Source organism: Capsicum annuum, chromosome 5, assembly GCF_002878395.1.
Source record: "Capsicum annuum cultivar UCD-10X-F1 chromosome 5, UCD10Xv1.1, whole genome shotgun sequence".
Taxonomy (NCBI): domain Eukaryota; kingdom Viridiplantae; phylum Streptophyta; class Magnoliopsida; order Solanales; family Solanaceae; genus Capsicum; species Capsicum annuum.
Window position 1 is genome coordinate 73,347,160 of NC_061115.1, and position 7,648 is coordinate 73,354,807.

Sequence of the window (7,648 nt, forward strand, 5' to 3'; positions counted from 1 at the left end):
CATCAGATCACAAGAACTTTACCTTCTTCCGAGTCAATTTAGTCAATGGGGCAGCTATAGTTGAAAAACTCTCCACAAACCTCCTTTAGTAACCAACTAAACCTAAGAATATTCGAATATTGGTTGGATTTGTGGGTCTAGGTCACCTCTTCACCATTTCAACCTTCTGCGGATCTACCATGATCCCTTTACTAGAAATGACATGACCCATAAAACTGACAACGTTCAACCAGAACTCACATTTTAAGAATTTGGCATACAACTGTTGCTCCTTCAAGGTCTACAATACAATACAGAGGTGTTTTGCATGATCCATCTCGCTTCTAGATTACACCAGAATATCATCTATGAAGACAATGACAAACAAATCCAAAAACTAACGAAAGACCCTATTAATCAAATCCTTAAATGCCGCAGGGGCATTGGTCAACCCGAAAGATATAACCAGAAACTCAAAGTGCCTATACCGGGTACGGAAGGTAGTCTTAGGGATATCCATCTCCCTAATCTTTAACTGATGATACCCGAATTGAAGATCAATTTTGGAGAAATACTTAGCACCTTACAACTGATCAAATAAATCATCTATTCTTAGAAGAGGGTACTTATTCTTTACTGTTACCTTATTCAACTTTCGATAATTAATACACATACGAAGGGAACCATCTTTCTTATGCACGAATAACACAAGTGCACTCTATGGGGACACACTAGGATGGATGAAACCCTTGTCTAAAAGATCCTTGAGTTGCTCCTTAAACTCAACTGGAGCCTTTCTATATGGAGGAATAGAAATTGGATGAGTGTCCAGAACAAGATTAATCCTAAATGGAATCTCTCTATCAGGAGGAACACCAAAAAGGTCATCAGGGAAGAGCTCGATAAATTCATTCACCACCGGCAAAGAATCTAAAGAAAGACCCTCCGAGTTAGAATCTTTAACTCGGACTAGTTGGTAGAGACACCCCTTGGAGATTAATCTTTGAGCCCTAAGATATGATATAAACTTCCTCCTAGGGGCTGGGGAACCCCCTAATAACTGGCTCTTTAGGGAATTTAAAGACAACCTTACAAGTCCAACAGTCTAGGGAAGCATAACACGAGTATAACCAATCCATCCCCAGTATGACATCAAATACACCATACTTGATTCAAACAGATCCACCACAGTTTTTTTGCTATCAGCAAATACCACACACCCCCTATAGACTCTTCTAGCAATCACAGGGTCACCTACCGAGGTAAAAATAATAAAATAATTTGAAACACACTCCGGACCAAATCAAAATACAAATCCACAAATAAGGTCACATAAGAGAGAGTTGACCCCAGATCAAGCAAATAATACACATCACGAGAAAAGAGTTTCAACGTACCTGTTGGGATATTAGGTGATGACTTGGACTCCTAGCGAGTAATAACAGCATAAATATGATTCCGACCAACGCTAAAACTAGATGGTGCACCCTTCGGTGCCAGAGCTGAAGAAAAGGCAACAGGAACTTTATTTTCCCTAGAAGCAACCTTACAAATCGAGTAGTTCTTAATTATGTGCCCTAGCTGACCATAGTTGAAGAACTTATCCCTTCCTTCTTCATAATAACCCCGATGCAATTTACCACAGAACCTGAAGGAGGATATGATGGAGCTGACTGGGCCACACTAGCCTTAGATTGGGCACCCTGTGCCCTGAAGTTGTCTCTACCTTAGAAACGCTTATCACCCGATGACTTTGGGTAGGGAACATTAGCTATTGAGTAAGACCCAGAATTATCCCACTTATTCTTAGGCCACTTCTCACCATCCCTACCACTCTGTTGTTAGCCACCACCCTGCTTAAAGAACCTATACTTCTTGCACTCCCTCTTCTCTATCTTATCCTACTTCTTCTTCTCTTCCTCTACCTGCTGCATGTACACAACCAACTGGCAGAAGTTTATGTCTTTGTTCTATAAAGCAGCCTTACTCTCCAAGATCAAGTCTCTAGACAACCCAAAAGCGAACTCCTCATTTTAGTCCTCATGCTAACTAGCTCTGGAGCATACAGAGATAATTGGTGAAACTTCAAGGCATACTTATTGACAGGCATCTTGCCTTGCTTCAAATTAACAAACTCTTCCCCCTTAGCTTCCCTCAACTCCTGAGAAAAGAAGCTATCCAGGAAAGCATTATAGAAATCCTCCCATAGTGTTGACTCATCACCCTCACCCCTTAGCTAATCCCATTCCTAATACCACTAGTACGCCACATCTTTTAGGGGGTAGGTAGAAAACTCCATATCTTCCATATTAGTGGCATGCATAACATGAAAGATCTTTTTTATCTTATCCAGAAACCCTGAGGATCCTCCTCCATATTAATACTAGTAAAGGTCGGAGGGTTCAACCTCATGAATTGGCCAACCCTTGTGGCCTTATAAGATGGAGTAACAGATGCACCTCGCTCATCCTAAGAAGATACCAACTGAGCCAACATATGGACAGACCGATGAAACTGAACATTTATCACATCAGCCTGAGGAGGATGGGAGGGAATCAGTGGAAATCCAGGAGGGAAATCAGGAACTAGACCCATAGACCGGGTCTAGACCCCATAAGTAGAACGAATCCTATTAGCATTGTACACGGGTAGGACAAAGGAGTTTTCGTGAGCTTCAGATCATCGAGGAGGCATGATATGAAAAGCGAACAAATAGGAACTAGAGGAGAATTCTGGACCTTAACTCTACAGCTCAAAAATAAAATATGATAAAAAAAACATTCCTAAATTCCTCGTAGCCTCTACCTTATGTGTATGGCGTGCTACACACCCATAAAAGAGACTCTGCTCGACACGGTTTTGTGGACTCCCAATTGACCATGAACCTAGGGCTCTGATACCAATCTGACATGACCCAAACCAGTGCCTAGTAGCTTTGAGTGCCTCAAGTACGATCAGGATTGGAGACCACCCCTTGTACCCAGCCATAACCGCCTAACACCCTATGTTGGATGAATTCCAAACATATAACAAGATAGAACAATAAATAATCAATGACAATAATAAAATCCATAATCATAACCATCCAAACATCAAATCAAATGTCCAACTGGTGTTAGGCTCAATACCAATACCAATGTCAAGGATTACACCAATATCGATACCATCCATGACCATTGTAGTCACACAAAGCCTCTAACCAAAAACAAAAAACATTCGATCGGGACATGCCCCCGACAATAGCCAAAACCAAAGTTCAAGAAATAACCAAAAGTATGAAAAAATATCCATAACATGAAATAGATTCTTCCGAAGTATGGAATCTCACCACTCCAGTCCAACACCAAGTTGTTCCCAAATCCAAGTTTACTGAGAAGGAGGAGTAATATGGTCAGTTTCTGCATTGCATGGGGATACAATTCCCAAAAAACGGGTTGGCGAGTGAACGCTAGCATGTACTCAGGAATGAGGATAAAATAATGCCATTATTCAAAACCAAAGTAAATAGACATATGCAATCACATACACACATATATATACCATGTCAGAAAAAAATTGGGCTTAAAATGTATTTAAAACCTTTAATCTGGGATTGTGTAGCTTGGCCATTCTACAACCACCCAGGGCTATATGGGTTTAACTCTCCCTGCTGAAAGAGCCTCGACGCGTGTTAGCCGCATGAACTGGAGAAAAACCTGAGATGATGAGTACATCTCCAAAAATATAAGTGTTACATGATGCACACAGTCACGAAGACCAACCTCACATTAGCAAACATGAGTTTTCAGTTTTGGTCCCCCTCTATGACCGCCACCTTCCACGGCTTTGCTAAAACATCCCCTTTTAAGCCCATACTAAAACCATTCACACATAACCTACCATTTACCAAGAAGTTTTATATTTTTTGTCATTAATCGTTGGTATCGTCACACCAACACTAGAGCTTGCAAGTCTATCCATTTATGTCATACCAAAGTCATTAGACCAATTTGACTCCAAAGTTTCCGTTTAAACCAATACCATGACCACCAAGGCCTTTCCAATCCATTTAAAATCATTACCTTTTTATGCAATGTAAGAATTTCAATAATAGTCAAACCATGTGATAAAAGCATTCTCATCGACATTTTAACAAACATGTTGAGGGCATATAGTTTCCAAAACCAAAATCAAGTACCAATTGACCATTCTCATTTAACCACATGTTCAAATGATCATTATAACATGAAAACCATAAGAAAAATATGGGAAACATTATCCAACCAACAATAAAAAACCCCCCCAACATATACTTCAAAACCTAAAATAATACCATGAAAACCATTCATTAAAACATGTCTTTAGTTGAACTGACAATGAGGGAAGAATAACATGCCTTAGACCACAAGGAAGACAGAGAGAAACCACCCTTAGGAGCCTTAATTGATTGACTTGAAAACCCTAGCCTTTCTTGAAAAAAGAGTTTTGTGAGATATTTTAGAGTGTTTGATTTGAGAATAGTAGGTTAATGAAGTCCCAAGAGTATTTTAAATCGTGAGGTCAAAAGAAGTTAAGAGGAAAAATGTCCAGAATACCCCCAACTTAATCTGTAAAAGTTTCCGCAGGTGGGTACGATTTGGACCCCTCACTCGTACCCACATCATACGAGTGATAACTTCTATTCGTACCTTGATCAGAAAGTTGGACATCAGATTCTGTCCAACATAAGACTCCTTAGCCTAACTTGTACCCTAATCATACAGTATCCCATGCAGAAATATTTAGGCTAGACATTGGACAACATACAGTAGGACCCTACTTCTCGTATCATGCATATATGGCTCGTATGGAGTCTTGTCGTACCAAGAACAGAGCATGGCCAATATCACACTGACCAACATACGAATAGGGTCCCAAGACCCGTACTCACACCATACGACTAGTATGGTGTGTCGTATGATCAACAGTAGGCTCAAACTCATGAAAATTTAAAAGGACCAGAACCTAGGTTGTTTCATATACGTACTCGCGTGATGCACGGATAATATTTAAGTATTATTTCTAATTATTTGATATTGAATGCTTCCTTTGAGTGGTATCATATTACCTTAAACACTCAACAACAACATACCCAGTGTATTCCCACAAATCAACTATCATATTATTTCTCAATTATAAAAAAATCACCCTACCCTCACCTTTATCTCTACCCTCAACCCCCACACACGTTCATCCCTCCCCAACCTCTAATCCAATATATACGAAAAATAATCATATAATTGTAAAAACAACTTTTATGTTTCATATTTTTCCTAAAATATTGTTCACAATTTAAAGAATAGATTGTTAATTACCTCCCTCTCCCCCCCTTCCTTCCCCCACCTCTAACCAAATCTTATATGAGTAAAAATAATATGCATAGTTGCAAAAAGCTTTTATGTTTCATGTTTTCTTTATTATATTGTTCACAATTTAAAGACTTCGGATTGTCATATCAAATTACATTTTTATTCTATTATCCCTCATCTTCTGTTTAAGATTTAGAAATAGTAATATGCATATAATCTAATTACTTCATTATATTCTCAAAATTAGTTCAAATTCCTTTCTCGCCCCTCCCCTCCCCCTTTTGTCGCAACTATGTAATTCGACTTTGAGTTTTTTTTTTTTTTTTTTGTGTTACACATTAAGCAGTTAATTTTCTTCTTTTGCATCTCAAAAATATAAAAATAAGAATTTTAATATATTTTGTTACACATAACAAAATAAATTAAATATAAATTAGAAGAAAACTTCAATATATTCTAATTTTTTAGAAGTGGTTATGGTTTAAAATTCAAATTAAACATTTTTACCTGTATCGAAATATAATTTTATCTCATATTCTATTTCAAAAATATTCTTTTTACTCGAATTTAAAAAATATGTTAACTTGTACTAAGTATTAAAAAGAATTTGACAATGTATGTAAATTTCTTGAATATGAATTCTAAAGAAAAAAAAGTAAAATTATGAATTTATTTAATGAAATTTTCTTTTAATATGTACTCTACGTGCACCATGTTTAATTATATTTAAAGCTGCAATTTAGAGTTTACTTTTTTAAACTGTGATTTACATTCATTATTATGGCTTACTCACATAGACTTCAAAAATTACTTTACTTAGTTAAATTCTCTTTTTTTTTTTTTTTTTTTTCTACTAAGAAACTACTCAAGGAGAAAATACCACTTGGTTGTATAAGATAAAAGAGTAAAGATATAAAATCAGTTACAACAAATTACATATAAATGTAGATTTGCAACTAAAATCAAGAAAGAATAAATTCATTGAAATATCTAAATGTCTGTAAATTTATTTTATAATATTTCTAAAAGAAAGTGTAGACATATGACATAGTAATACTCTAGAAAGTTGTCTTTATACTTAAAGAGAAATATGTTAAAATAAAAAAATTTAATAGTATGATATTTGTACATAAACAAATATGATTTGAATCTATTCTTTGTATAAATGACTAACAAATCTTCTTTCTATATTTTGATTCTCCAATCTACTTGTTCATTTCACATTTTTAAAATATCTGTTCATCATATCAGTCAAAATTTAATATTCTTTAGTTACATATGTGACAAAAGATAAAATTTTAATTGTAAAAAATAACAAATTTATTAAAAGTTAAATTAATCATAAACAATATACCTTGACAATTTTTAGAGAGATCTCATGTATACGATCTATATTTTTTTATCCATGGATGAAATTATATATAACAAAAAATACAAATTGTTACAAATTATAATCAAGTTAAGAAAAGAATAAATCAATTGAAAATATAAATGCTTGCAAATTAATTTTATAATCTTCTTAAAAGATAGTAAATATATGAAATGTGATATAGAATGCTCCAAATAGATATTTTTCTGCGCAAAGCAAAAAAGCCTAATAACTATGAATAGAAAGCAATAATAGACACCAAAAATGGCTAGTACTTTTGAGCTAATTTTGGATAGGAAGCAACCCAAAATGCTTCTTCAGAAGCACTCTCTGCCTTCAAATTTTATCATTAGGCAGAAAGTAGATTGGATGAGCAGATTGCGTGGCTAAATTCAGTGGTGACTCTTTCTTAATGGTGGGAACTTTGTCATTATCTTCATTGATGTAAAATTGGAGATACATCTTCTTTAATGTTTCACATAAGCTGCTTCATTGATTTTGTTTTTTATGGAGGAGCTAAAGGTTGATTCCTTTATATATTTCGATTCTTTATTATATTTGTTCATTTTTAAAATATTCATTTCACATTTTCATGGTATTTATATACATCAGATTAGCGAAAACTTTAGATTCTTTGGTTATATTTATGAAAAAAGATAAATATAATGATAGCTGTACATAATAAAAAATTAATTAACAAGTCAAATCAAGTATAAACAATACATCTTGGTATTATTTTTAAAAATCTCATATGCATGGTTTATATCTTTTATGTCCATGATAGAAATTCTATATAATTAAAAAAAAACACAAATTGTTACAAATAGTAATAAAATAATCTAAAGTCAAGTTTTAAATAGTATACAGATCTATTATGTAAGTATATTGCCAACCACAAGTGTGGTATAAGCAATAAATGAATTTGATTGAATAATCAATATATATATATATATATATATATATATATATATAT

At 34.6% G+C, this 7,648-nt stretch overlaps 1 pseudogene; it reads right to left on the bottom strand.

The window, feature by feature from the left end:
• Positions 1-6,957: 6,957 nt before the first annotated feature.
• On the bottom strand, positions 6,958-7,137 carry LOC107872510 (annotated as a pseudogene).
• Positions 7,138-7,648: the final 511 nt, after the last annotated feature.